At 43.2% G+C, this 14,334-nt stretch overlaps 2 long non-coding RNA genes across 2 annotated transcripts in view; one reads left to right on the top strand and one right to left on the bottom strand.

Annotated features, from left to right (window-relative positions):
• LOC143906069 (uncharacterized) overlaps positions 1-14,334 on the top strand; it is a 36,275-nt gene continuing 21,941 nt past the window's right edge. The window contains exon 1 of the long non-coding RNA XR_013259437.1: positions 1-233. This is a non-coding gene — a long non-coding RNA (uncharacterized LOC143906069). The remainder of the gene's footprint in view (positions 234-14,334) is intronic.
• The window catches only part of LOC143906068 (uncharacterized), a 193,815-nt gene continuing 181,267 nt past the window's right edge, over positions 1,787-14,334 (bottom strand). The window contains exon 4 of the long non-coding RNA XR_013259436.1: positions 1,787-2,717. This is a non-coding gene — a long non-coding RNA (uncharacterized LOC143906068). The remainder of the gene's footprint in view (positions 2,718-14,334) is intronic.

The raw sequence follows: 14,334 nt of genomic DNA on the forward strand, positions 1-14,334 counted from the left end.
GGTTATGCAGCTACATACAGAACGGACAGAAACGAAGACATAGAGGGGTAGCCAGCGAACGAGAAAGAAAGAGAGAGAGAGAGAGAGAGAGAGACAGAGAGAGAGAGAAAGGGAGAGAAAGGAGTTCAAGCAGAATGGGGAGCTCGCAATTCGGACAAAGATGCAAAGCTCGACCGTGCACGCAATTGCGGCAGCGCGCGCGTCACAGAACACCCGACGGTATCAAAAGGACGGTAGGTAGGTGCATGCCGATGCATTCATTGTGCTGCATACGCACATATACACGCATGTACGCATACATTGTCACCCTTCCGCGCAGAGTGCAGCGCGGCGATGCAACGCGCGGGCAAGGACCCGCCGCGTTCGGCCGCGCCAGGATGATTAATTAGTTGTCGCGCGTTCCATGTCACCGTGTCACTCTTGTCACGGCTTTGTCACTTCGCTGCGAGCACACACGCACACGCGTGTCCCGCGCGCCGCAGACGCGCTATCGGGCGCGGACCAGGATAGCGCGCGCCCGCTACCCGCTGCACTGCACTGCCCGCGCGCGCAAAGCAAATTGCATTGTAACCGGGGCTGCAACAGGCGCGCCATTAATCAATGCCCGGGACACGGTGCGCGATGCGTACTGCCAATTTCCAAGTCGCGCCCCTGACGACGGCCCTCGCGGACAAAACAACAGATAGGTGCACGGCCGGCGGTATATGGAAATGAAGGCAGCTGGCCTGGGGACAGTGCGCGAAGCCTCCCCTGCTCCGAAGATTTGATTCTGTCAATCGGTACTCGGCAGCAAGTATTTATAAAGTCCGTATCAAGCACCGACTGTTCGGCATTATTCGTAATTTCATATGATCGGGTCTTACAAAAATTAATTTCTGGTGCACCGATATCATACGCGTCGGCAAGAGCGCATTAACTTAATCTCAGCTTAATCACGAATCTCGCGCATTACTGGCAAAATTCTATTTATATACCGGATTTCATGTCTAAAGTAACAGCGAGCCAAAGCAGTTCTAGTACGGAAGGTGATCGGCCACCAAGCCGGTCGATAACAGTAATATAATCATATCCGCGTGACGTACGGATGGTGCCGATTTCTTTTAACGACGCTTGTGATCACTCGATTTACCTGTTGCGCCGATACCCGGCGGCATTTTGTCGAGACGCATCCCCGCCATAAATATCGAACTCGACGAAATAAAGATATCCGCGATGTCGTTTTCCTCTCTTTCTCCCGCTTTTCCTTTTCCTTTTTCTCCTTTTCTTTGCATTCCGTCGAGCCACGTGTTTAGATAGCTTCAACACGCTTTCCGTTTTATCTTCCAGAGAATGAAGTTGTTAACTACGCGTATCTTCATCCACTTACCACGTGTTCACTTCGCGTTCTGTGTGTGTGAGATCTCTATTCTCTTTTTAAATACCTTGTTTGCAATCAGTAAGAAAGCATCACGTTTGTGTACATGTGCGTATACGGACTCATTTTAATGCTATTTTATTTAATCGAAAAGATTGCATCGAACTCTCGTTAACGTAGTTAAAAAGTATCATGTAAAATGTAATTTAGAATTAAAACCTAATACGATTTATTTTTAACGAATTGAATTTAGAATGCCCTTTAATCTCCAGATCAATTATTCGGCAAAAACTTAAAAGTCTAATTAAACTGCATCGAATTAATTTCAAAGAGATTTGTAAAAACATACCAAATTATAGTAATAAATTATAGTCTTTTTATTTCATATACATTTGGTTTATTTATTCTATATACGTTTAAACGGTACAGAGCTATTCTTGATTTTATATGTGGAATATATTTGCGCGTTACGTCAATACAATTCACGGAACACGCCGATTCAAGTGTCCAGTGCTTGACAGTTAATTAAGAATCAATTTACAGGATTGCGGGTGATGCCCGTAACGCATAGAAATCAATCAATCTGCATGCAGATGTATTCACGGCATTCGGAATGAACACTTGCGCCCTTCGTATTTTGAAACATTCTTGTCCCAGCGAATGCTCGATCATGTGCAAATCAATTAGCGGAAATCAATCAATTTATTCGGCTTACGAAGCGATTCCTCGCTTACAAACATTTGTAAAATGTTCATATACGCACGTTCGTATAGATATATATTTATTATATAGATATAGATTTTGCGTGACTATATAATCCAAGTTTTATTATATTTAAGATGTTATTACAACACTTACTTAATAATTAAGTAAAATACAACTTAATAACAAAAATTAGACAAATCTTTTAAGAAAAAGGTTCTTATATAATACATATTAGGTTGGCCAATAATTCCGTGCAATTTTTTTACTTATAAATTTATAAGTAAAAAACCGCACGGACTTATTGGCCAACCTATTATGTGATAAAACGTGATTGCATTTTATAAAAATTATATTATAAGAAATAGGAACGCACATGTAACATACCTACAACGAAATTTTTTCTATCAAAGGAACTCTGCTAAAATATGGGAATCACTGTCGGAAGGTAATCGAAACGGGTTAGATATTACGGACTGTATATGAAACACGTACGCTCTGCTGAATACGATCTAATTAACCACGAATTTCGTCGGCTTCGTAAAAGCGGCTGGATCAAACTGGATCTGATAGAGCGAGCCGCGATCCGGTGCTCTGCCGGCAATGAGAAAGCGGGGCCTCTTCTCGCACGGGAATTCCGGTGAGGAAACACGAGCTCGGGCTGAAATTTTGGGCGTTAAATATGTAATTGCGCTAACGAGTGAATTAGCGAGGTAGAGTCGGAACGGAATAGAGATAAACCGGAGGAACGAGAGGTGCGCTACGCGCGCGCGGGGTGGCTGCAAAAAAAAAAAAGAGAAACGGTGAACTCGACGGAGGAAGACGAGAATGATAAAAGGACGATCCTCATCCTCCCACCATCGTCGGCTTCTCACCCTCAGCTGGCTTGACATGCGCCGCCACGGCATCGGACTTAGTCATGACTTTGGCCATACGCCCGCAGCCTTCGTTTTATTATTTAGTCCGCGTAGAAACGCCGGTGGAATTAAAGCAGGCAGGTAGAAATTAATGAAGGAACGTCGAGTGATTGCTGAGCGGACGGCGGCTTTACAGAGGAGGCTGGTATAGCGTCGAGAAGTCGCAAACTGTAATTGGGAAAACGAAGGAAAAGCAATTAAGGACGATTTCCAACTCATGCAATGGGTAGCGCATTTATACGATTGCAAAATAAAATATGTTCAATTGATACAGGAAGATACAATGTTTGGAAGTATCGTGTGTCTCACGTTATTTCGCAACGAATTAATTGCCTGTCACTCCGTAGTTTGTGTAATAAATTCCGAGGAAATCGGAGAAGAATTTTATCCTGAAGCGAAGGCCACTTTGAAGATCCACATCATCACTTTCTCATTTCTCATCCTTATCCTTCAGCGTTGATGAAAAACTAGATTGTTAAAGAAAGGCGGTTCCGACTCAATTAACAACTTCCTGCCTCCATTCGAGGCAATCAATCTAGAGTAGAAATCGCCGACTGCATATATTTATTTCCTGTCTCATTGCAGTTGACAATTTACGATGCAATAAAGTAATGAATGTTAGCCATATGGCTATCTATTTTATAAGACTTGGTAATCTCAACACTCTAAAATTTTCTTCTGTTTAATGTTAAATTTACTGCATTTTCATAAAACAAATCAGAGATATCTATATTTTCGCTAACTAAATTATTACATGTCCGTTACTTTATTAATTATAAGTTTCGAGTTTTAATTACAACTGCAGCTATACTGAAATAAATATATGTATTCAGTAGAAAACGAGTTTCAAAAACGAAACTCGAATTTCACTGAATTTCTTCTCGATTTAACATATTTAACAGCAAAGAATATAGAACGATTTTATAAAAAATTCTCATTTGTGACGATAAAGCAAACTCTAATATAGACTTCGTTAATGATCTTTGATTTATTCGTAATATCTCGAGAATTTTTCCCACACGTCAAAATCTTCATCCTCTTCGAAGGTGGTTCGTCTGGTTTGATTACGCTACCCTATACCGGACGCCATTTTCGCGTGGGGAAAATCCATCATGATCCCGGATTTCTCCCGGACACCACCGTCATTAAATGATCGCACAAAGCGCGGCGAAGCCTCGGCTTTAAGATCTCAAGCTGTTGCTAAGGGATTGATGGTGTTACCATGGCAACTACTGAGGGCCTATTGTTGCACCCCGCTGGTAGATCCGCGCTTCCCTCCTCTCCTCCTCACCCTCCGTCCTCTCTTTGCACCCCGTTTCCTCGCATGGCATATTTATTTGCATGTACTGTAGGTACGCGCGTCTTGCGCTACGCGTGCACGCACGCTACGCATCTCCAAATGTACGCGCGTGTGTGTGTGTGTGCGCGCGCGCGCGGGCGATGCGTGCATGCGTGCGTGCGTGTCGTGCATTTATGCATCTATGCCAGTGGTACCAAACCCCTTGACATGTACGGGGCAATGTCCTGAGTTTAAAGACGAGGGATCGCGAGTCGTTGAATCCTGATACAAAGTAAAATTTTCTGTCGTGATAACGTTCTGTTGAATCAGCGTTATTACCCGATTGATCGTTTTCAATTTCGAGAGAAGAGATTATTGCAAAACAGACTTCGGGTGAAGCATAGTGAAATTTAGGCGAGGTAATAATAAAGCTTGATTTTTTCATCAAATATCTTCGAATATCTAACTCATAATTTACAATATGAAATGTATTTCATATTAGAGCTTTCGCAGATCTAATCTTGCGGGTAAAATTATCGTCAACTGATTCTCTGAATTAAAACGCAATCAAATTATGTTTCTCGTCAGTTTTATGATATCGCCCGCGCGATAGCATAAAGTCGAAAAGTATTACGTATTTAAAAGTGTAAAAGTGGAGTCGTGCGATTAAATTACAAGAATCTCTCTCTCGACGTATATGAGATGAGGATAAGCAGCAACTGGCAGTGCTATCAAACCCGCGGAAATGTTCGGGCCAACGACCTCCGTTTAAATGCGAGCAGCCGAGCTACGAGCGCTCTGCTGGGCGCGCCGAAGAAAGCCCGTTTAAACTTTTCCACTAAAGGTAAATTATATTCGTCGGGCATGGAGTATTACGGAAGTACCGCGTCGGCAAACACGAAATTGAACTAGGTCAGAATGAGAATGGCAAATTCGCGCTTCTTCGTGACGCTGCCGCAATCAAAGTCGACTCGTGCGGATGGGGGCGGCTTTTTGCCGAATGTCGTTGCAAACCTATTGTACCACTGGTGCCGTTTGGGATAAAGTACTCATTGGGTTCACCACAGTTTCTAAAAATATCACGTAAGAAGAATCGTTATCCTTTACCGGACTAATCGAAGTTTCGGGCATGAGACGATAAAAGTTTATCGCCGCTCTTGCACTTCCTTAAAACTCGTGATACTGTCCACAAGGTATAAGTTTTTTACATTTTTATTTTGAACATAAGATATGAGAGTGTTACACATTCAAAAATAAAGGCGATTTTGCAAATTATTAAGTAGATAATAATCTTTATTAATTTCAGAGAAATAAGAAATTGACGCGCACATTTTCTCAACAAACTCTCGAATATTCATGCTCTATCCGGGATATCGAAATATCAAAGGAAATATCTTTACATCCGCAACGATGAGCCACAAAGCCCGCGTACGAGGTATAGAAAATGTAAGAGATCGCGGTAGAACGCACGCACAATGCATCCGTTGAAATGAGAAAAGAAACTGTGCGTGCGTATGCACGCAGCTCGCTCGCGTGCGCGACACGCACTTTCATCCCGCGTAATTACAACCAGGACGTTATTCCTCAACCAGGGAAAAACCGATAATGCAGACAAGAATCACGGAGGACGAGAATCATCGTCATGCTCTATTCGCGCGCGCATTTGCCGCGGTGTTCCATATATTTTTATCGATGTTCGATTTATATCGAATGTAAATGTAAAAAATACATATCTAATAAATGTGTATATAATGTACGTATAACAGACCCGTAAAAAATGTCATTCTCTTAATATTTGCATCGCACTTATTATTTCTCGTGCTCCATTTTGTGCGCCATGACACTGTGTGTGTGTAAATGATGCAAATGTATCTCCGATGATTACCCCTATAGTTATTACTTAGATGCGCTTCTATTATATAACAGCCAACACGTCTCGCGACGTCGTCACTGGATTTGCTGGATCCAGCTACGATTTGCATTATGCGTTGCATTGTGCGTTCCACCTCGGCGTACGAAGAAAGACGAGGGATAGGGAGAAAATTCTTTCTCTTTGGGACCATCATTTCCGGCCTATCTTCACGTTGCGTTCGCTTTGTCGTACTGATTATACGTCGGATTGATTCGCGGAACGCGGGCGCCTTCGCGCAGATGCGTAACGAGGATACGCGCAACGTCGCGATGACAAGCGAGCGGCCCCACGAAGCCGTCATGCGTTACAGTTAACGCGCAGCCTCCTTGACTTGAAAGGTTTTCTCATTACGGCGCGAATACGTCCTTTCCCGACATAAAGAAGAGAAAAGATCGGTATCAGAAGCAATCGACTTTTCTATGAATTAGATATTCATTATGATAACTAAAGTATTTCACGCTCAACGTTGTAAAAGAGTTAAAAATATTGCGAAAGTATAGAAATACAGTTAAATGATTATATTAAACTATTTTTTTTTATTAATAGCAGTTTTATTAATAACAGTACGTATGACGTTGAATTAAGGTGAAAGTAGAGGAAACACGTAATTCGAAAATAAGTCGCAAGAGAAACTGCTCTCGCTGTGAAAAATAAAGTTCGGTCCGGAACGCGCACTTTAAACTTCACTCCTCGCCTTTGAATGCGTTTCATAGCCGGTGCAACTTTCCTAACGTAAAAGAGTAAAAGAAGGTGTCGTTAAAGTGCAAGTTGACTAAACTTAACAACCATTGGTTGTTGGAGTGCGGCAACAGCAAGCCGCTTACCGAGTATCGCGCAACCCTTTTCTTATAGGTACGCGAACGTTGGAGCAATTTGTAAGGTAGGGAAAAGGAAAGGAAAAGGGAAAGGGTCGATTTCAAAAGTGAGAAACAAAGAGGCGGAATAAGCAACGAAAATTAAGGCAAGAAAGAACAGAAAAATTTAGCCGCTCTGTGTACTGTTAATGGAATGAAATTTAAATAGGCGAGTATACGTTCCGTTCTGGCAACTATGCGCTTTTTAATTCACCTCCAAAAGAATTTCGTTAATTAATTATGCAATAACGGAACAACATTTCTGGAACTATTTCGCATAATTGAAATGAATTTTGTTAAATCGAAAAAGAGAGAGAGAGAGAGAGAGAGAGAGAGAGAGAAAAAATGGTAAATGCACACAAAATGCATAAAATATCGCAGGCACACAGCGAGAGATTAAACTCGCCCGTAAACGGAAGAAGGAATTATTACGGCAAAGAAAAATTCGAAATGAAAAACAGAAGTATACAACGGATACCGGGGCGGCGGCCAACGTGAAACGGAGAGAGAGAAAAAGGATTACTCGGGCTACTACCGGGTCGTAACTTTTTCGTCAGGATTATAAAATTAACGTCGAACATCGTCCTATCCCGCCACCCGCCCGTACCTTGCGAAACGCCGCGCAAGCCTCCCCGGAGGGCTGCAATAATCGTGAACGTCAAATTTAACGTTTGCGCTCGCCCGATGCAATCCATTAGATATTGCTCGTAAAGAGGCCTCGTATCTCGGCTGCGCATGCGAGCGTATACACGTCCGTTGGAGCGCGAACGGCCTTTTTTTTTCAGGCGGCCACTTTTAAAAGCACCACCGCCTACCCAACAGCCCTCCCCCGTCGCCGCGCGATCAGTTACCGCGGTCCAGCTGCCCATCAGTCCGGCTGCCCTCGCCGGTGCGGCAATCAACGATCGCGACAGCTACGCAAAAATTTCCCGGTTTTCGAAGATCGCCCGGACAATTTGTACGCGACGCGCTGCCGGGGCCGTGATAATAAAGCAATGCAAAATCATATATTCGCGATGCAACTGAAATCTCGCTGTCGGCCGTATTTTTCATAATGACGCTTCCGATTCGCGAGAGGTCGACATCGGGGGTGAGATTTTACCGTGTCCATTCGTGACGTGACGTCAATGCACGGTCTTTCGTGGAATTCTCGTTATTCGCACCGACGGAAGTTCGCCGCGGCGAGCCGAATCGTTGCGCTCGTATGTATGACGTTTTCAAATATTGTTTTTTACCGCTTCGCGTCTCTCGTACATACATTGGACAGCGGTAGCTGTTTTATGCGCATGCAGCTCAAATTGAACACCGCTCTCTCGTATATACATATCCAATTGCATTGCGACGATTCAATCAATTTGTTAAACGAGTAATTTAAAAGCCCACGTTTTTTTTTCCCCCAAGAGAAACTTGTATCGAGACTCGATATTCTCCCGTTATTATATATATCGCACGTGTTTGGATTTGTCGAGTTTTCGATTGGCACGATCGGGCATTTGGGATTCACCTGAAGCCTACCGTTATCTCGGCCAATTCCACCCTCCTCGATTCGTTTGTCCATAAAGCCCGCGCGAGTTCTCGCCGAAAATCGCTCGTTCGAAGTCGTTACCGGATATAGACGGCGGCGCTCGTTCGACGTTGGTATATCGTGCCCGATATCTTAACGATACATCAGTCCCGATATCGCGATTCGTCCACCGTGCAATCTATACGAATGCGTACAGTGCAAATAACCGCGGCTGCAAGCCGTGGTCAAACACGGGCTACGATAATATGAGTACGAGTACTAAACACCGGGTGTATATCGCTACATTATTGCTCGTACTTACACGCGTATGGCGGTACGTATTCCAGGAAGGCAACAAAAGGGCAATTCCATCCACTCTTATACGCCTTAGTCCGATAAATAATATAAATCATGCGAATAATAAATTCTATAAATGAGACAAATAATTATAGATTATTTCTACTAATTATTTTTCAATTTGATATAATTTTATTATACAATTAGAATAAAGTTGCGCTAAAAATTCTCTTCCAGTTTGACAACTTTATCTTTCTATACTAAAATATTCCGTGTTTCTAACTCCTACATCAATTACCGATCGCGAAATAATATTACGGAGAGAATCGAAACATATATAGAACAGCGCGACGCGATATAGGTAACGAGTAACATTTCAGCGAGAGACACACACACACATTCACACAACAGAAAAACCCTCGGAATCATAAAAGAATGTCGAGTAGGGTAAAATCCTCCACTACTCCGCTCCGCATATTACTTAATCCAACCGACCTATGAGTGCGCATACGTACGTGTTTACCCACACAAGTTATTTGCATTTACGAGCGGCAGACACTTTTTCACGGCCGACGGCATTACGTTTAATTCGTAATAAACCAGGCAAAATCCACACTTTTAATTCCTTATCTCCGACGAGTCAGACGGGCAGTCGGGTTCGCATTTCCCGGATAAGGAAAAGTGCATCGTTTCTGGTATATGTCTGCGGTTTGCGTGCGTACTTTCATTCGCGAACAATATAGGTTTATTGGTATCTCTAGCTTGGAAAACGGGAGAGAATCTTACGTTTCGACATTGGAAATGCAGAATCGGAAGTCAACGACATTTGAGCCATCGAAAGAAAACGAAAGAACCGCGATATTCCGCTTCGAATGCTGATTCCTTCGGATTCCCCTGTTATCATTTTCGCACGGTACGCAGATGGAAAATACAGAAAATTTCCGCGCGGCATTTATAGGAGGGATATAATTTCAGTACAAATTGCCTCCAGAGAAATACTCGGCGAATTAATAACAAAGTTGGATAATATCGTTCCGTGAATACAGAGTGTGGCGTGCGTCAATTTCCAGGATTTCACATGAAAACGGAAAAATCAAGATAGAAAGGAATTTTATCTCAGCGGAGAAAAATATACTTGAGACATTTGTGCCGAGAGAAGTAAACTTTTTTAAGGGGAAGATAAAACATTAAAGTCAATTATATTGCTCTTCATGACCTTCGTGAAAAATGACCGTCATGATCCGACACGACGAGTATGCGAGAGCATAAAACGCGCGACTAATTGCGGCGCTCCATAAAAAACGGCGCTTAATGTCAGTTCCATGCAGTCCGCGCTGCAGCAATCTTCACGGGGGAGGAAAAAGGGTAAATATTACTTGAAAAACGCGTCCAATTAATAGACGTAATCCCGTTATGCTCATCTCAATAAACGTCGAGCCTTTTATCATTCGTCAGTCGCGCAACGATTATTGCGCACTCCACTCTTTTCGTCGCGTTTCCATTCATCTTTTTTAGAAAGAAAATACTTGCTCTCGCTTAACAAAAAAGCGCTGAACCGGAAACGAGATGTGAACGTATAGTGGATCCAATCGCGGACTCGGCTTTATTCGCGCGTAACAGGGTAAACAAGCCTGTAGATCAAACGGTAGGTATCCAGGAGAGTGTATGCGTTATGCATGGAGAACAGCGACAAACCGTGCTCGGGATATTTGATCTCGAAAAGCTTGAGATAACAGGAAAGATACGAAGTGGATGGTATAGAGCAAAAAAAAAACTCGTCGTAATTCAACAAGTCCGATCGACGAGTATACTTTAATATCGTGGCTCGAACGCTAGAGTGAATATCGAAACTGTCGAGTGGCTACGGCGGCGACCCGACCGTGGCTTTCGCCGCGACTCCGGCCACCAAATGATCGTGATAGATAGAGGTAAATGGTGGGTTTCACAACGTGGGGTCACAGCGTGCAAAATACCGCGGACATCATGACCGCACCGGCTGGCAATACAGAGAGATCCCGCCCGGCCTTGGCTTGGTTGTTATAACGCTGTTAACACCAGCGATCGCTTTCAATCCACGCAGTTCATCATCCCATATTGATTCCGCCGCGACGAGGACCGGGAACGACCGGGGAATGAAAAGGACGCGATCAACCGCCATGCCGGATCGTCGATTCGTGCGGCTCGAGAACGGTCGGTAAAAAATAAAATCTTTATTATATTTTATTAGCCATCACACACCCCGTGAAAATTTGGAAAAACTGATCGTCGTCGACAAATTTTCTCCGAAATCCGACATTTCCATTGATACCGTTGTGCACTTCGAAACATCGTCACGTTGCATTGTATTGCATGCGTCACTCATAACGGAAGCCATCGCGGCCCTAACGAGATCATCTGCGCGAGCTACAATGATAGTCATCATCATCATCGTTCTGCACGTGGATCTGATCGCCTACTCAACTGTGTCCCGAGGGTCGGGCGTGGACGATGATGATTGTGCGGGGCTTGATTTATACCTCTCATTCGGTTACACCGCGCGCAGGAAAGATGAAAACATTAATTCTGTTTATTTCATCGGTTTCAAAGCCGCGTCTAACGAACGTCCGATAGAGTTAAGTTTCGTAAATAATAGATCATGAAAGTGATAGTCGCAATTCGGCTGCCGGCGATCTACCGTTCGTTATCTCATATTGACGACGACACGAGGGAGAAGGAGAGAGAGAGAGAGAGAGAGAGAGAGAGAGAGAGAGAGAGAGAGAGAGAGAGAGGGGGGGGGGCAACGTAAAGGGTGAGAGAATGAGATAATAAGGGAGAAAAAGAGAATGGGCAAGAGAGCCGGGAGCTAATAAGCGTTCGTGAATCATCAGTGCTGCAGCAGCGGGGTCATCGTATCGGGACACCGCGGTAATGATGATCATCGTCATCGTCATCATCATCGTCCTCTGCGGCCAACAACCACTCATTTGGTTTTCAGCGAGGGGCGCCGTGGCGTAAAAGCCACGTGATTGCAGTCGTCCGATTCGTCGAACGCGCGGACATGGTGAAACCACATTTTCAGCACCTTGCACTCTTGCAGCGGCCACTCAAATCTCTACACTGTCCGTCATTACGATTGAAAATTGTCAGTAAATATTCAGATACGCGAAATTTCGTATGAATCGCAATATTGTTATATCTTTATGTTACTGTAGATTATAACAGTAATAGAGATCATCGTTATTTTATCTGCAGAATAAGCAAACGTAATTTTCTCTAACGATGTCGCATAAGCTTTTGTAAAGAGAAAAAGGAATATATACACTGAATTCCCGCAAAGTGCACCACTGCGTCCCGTATAATTTTGTTTACGGTGCACAAAATTACTCCATATACGCCGAGCAGTTTTCCGAAACAGCCCAGGGGACGAGAATCCCTGGCGCGGGCTAAACGGATTATTGAAATTCGAGTTAATTCGTTTACGCGTTTAAATGCGACAGCGAGCGAGCGCGTCATGCGATCGCATATGCAGGGAACGTCGGGCAAATCTTTTCTGTGCGTCGGCTTACAAAAACAGTCGGTATACGTCCACGGTAATGGCGTTAGCGAGAATTTTAAAAAACACAGAGGAAAAAGAGAGAGAGAGAGAGGCCTACCCCGATAATACACCGTGAAAGTTCGCGAGGGTGAAATAGCCATTTCGAAAGCGGCGCGTGGACGGCCCGCAGCCGTCGGGAAACCCGGGAAAATTCGACGCGAAAAATCTTGTAAAATGTAGCGTCCACCAAAGAATTAAAGAAATATTTTATCAAGTTCGGCGGCATTCGGACTATACATTTTGTACGCAGCGATTTTTTTATAATAGAGCAATGCAACGACATGACTCAATTCCGTAAATCTTTTTTAAACGCACCGCCTTCTCGACAAATCCTATATAACAATATATTTTCTATTATGTATATTATTTCAAGATAAAAAAAAAGACCATTGAAGTTGCCTTCGAAATGCATTTCGCGCGAGAGAGAAATAAATAAGAGTTCATTCATCTTGCAATATATTTATTTACTTACAAAGAATCTATTTTAACTTATAACAAAATATTAAATCTCTATGTACTCTCGATGCAAAGTAAAGGATTAATAGAATTCCTGTCGAAACGGTCAATTTTACGTTTCAGCTTTTAATTTCACAAAACGGAGTCGCGAACGTCGAAGCGTTGGCGAAATGGCTAACGCGCGATTTCAAAGCGTTGACGAGCGCGTTGAAAAATCTGGAAAATCTCGAGCCCGAAAATTCCATCTAACAAAAGGGGGAAGGAGGATTACTAGCGATGGTGCTCAACGCTGGACGGTTTATAGCCATTGTGCTTTCGCCCATAGCGCAATCAAAGCGAGAATCGAATGGCGGTCCGAGTGAGCGCAATTTCACAGGGCATGAAACACTGACTTCATTATCCGGTTGTTAATCCTACGCCATAGACTCCTCTGCTCTCTCGCTCTCGCTCGCTCCACCTCCCGCTGCGATGTTAAATTCGAAATCGACGAGCCACCCGCCGATGTAAAACTATAGATCCAGGTGTTTGTTGGTTAAGGATAAGTAGTTCTTGCAATTTTATTGTTCAAGCAAACTCTCGACAAGTCAGTAAATATATCCCAATTATATATTAACAACACATAGTAAAAATTAATTCTATAATAAAATATTTTCAGCACTCTCTTACACAAAATTAAATAGATAATTATTCAGATAATTGTAATTTTCAGGAAACGTATGTACATATCATTTCCTTAAGATGGTTTTACATAAATGATAAAGATAAGTTCACTAAAATTTATAATGGACAAGATAATATTACCCCAAGACTCGAAAACAAATCGGTTCGCGTAATCAAAAATGTCATGAAGGCAGTGTCAACTCAACGTGGCTCAACGTATCTCTCTGACTATTATCCATCCTCGACGATGTTGCCGTCGCCTTTAGGTTGCTGACCCGCGACGTGCGGAAAGGCCGGTTTATTATTTATCAGGCTATCGTATCTCACGACTAAGCTACTCGTACACACGCTTTTGAAAAATGCAAGCGCGCCGTCGTCGCCCACAAACCCCGCAGCCATTACCGAATTTACTCGCGAAGAGAGGGAAAATGAGTCGAACAAATTCAAGAAATTCCGACTGGTTCGACATTCTTTTGTTCTCAAGAAAAACAATTTATTTCGACCAAACTGGCAGTTTATTATAACGTTTATGTTATATGTACGACGTTTCGACCATTGTTTTTGGTCCTTATCAAGTACACTATGTCATAAAATTAAATAGCCGCTCGAAGCATCCTGTTAGTTACGAGTTTTTCCCCCGGAAAATTATATCTAAAAGATGTAATCGAGAGTCTGTATGTTCATAATTATTGCAGCCAACGCATTGTCGAGAAGCCACGGTGTGACAAGCCACGGTGTGTTCACGTTCTGTTGGAGGTCGGCCGTGAACATCAGTTTGCTCTCTTTTGCTCCGTCTTGATTATGGTATCTCATAGTTACACCATA

The sequence above is a fragment of the Temnothorax americanus genome, unplaced genomic scaffold (assembly GCF_048541705.1).
Source record: "Temnothorax americanus isolate GAGA-0224 unplaced genomic scaffold, ASM4854170v1 Scaffold7, whole genome shotgun sequence".
NCBI lineage: Eukaryota > Metazoa > Arthropoda > Insecta > Hymenoptera > Formicidae > Temnothorax > Temnothorax americanus.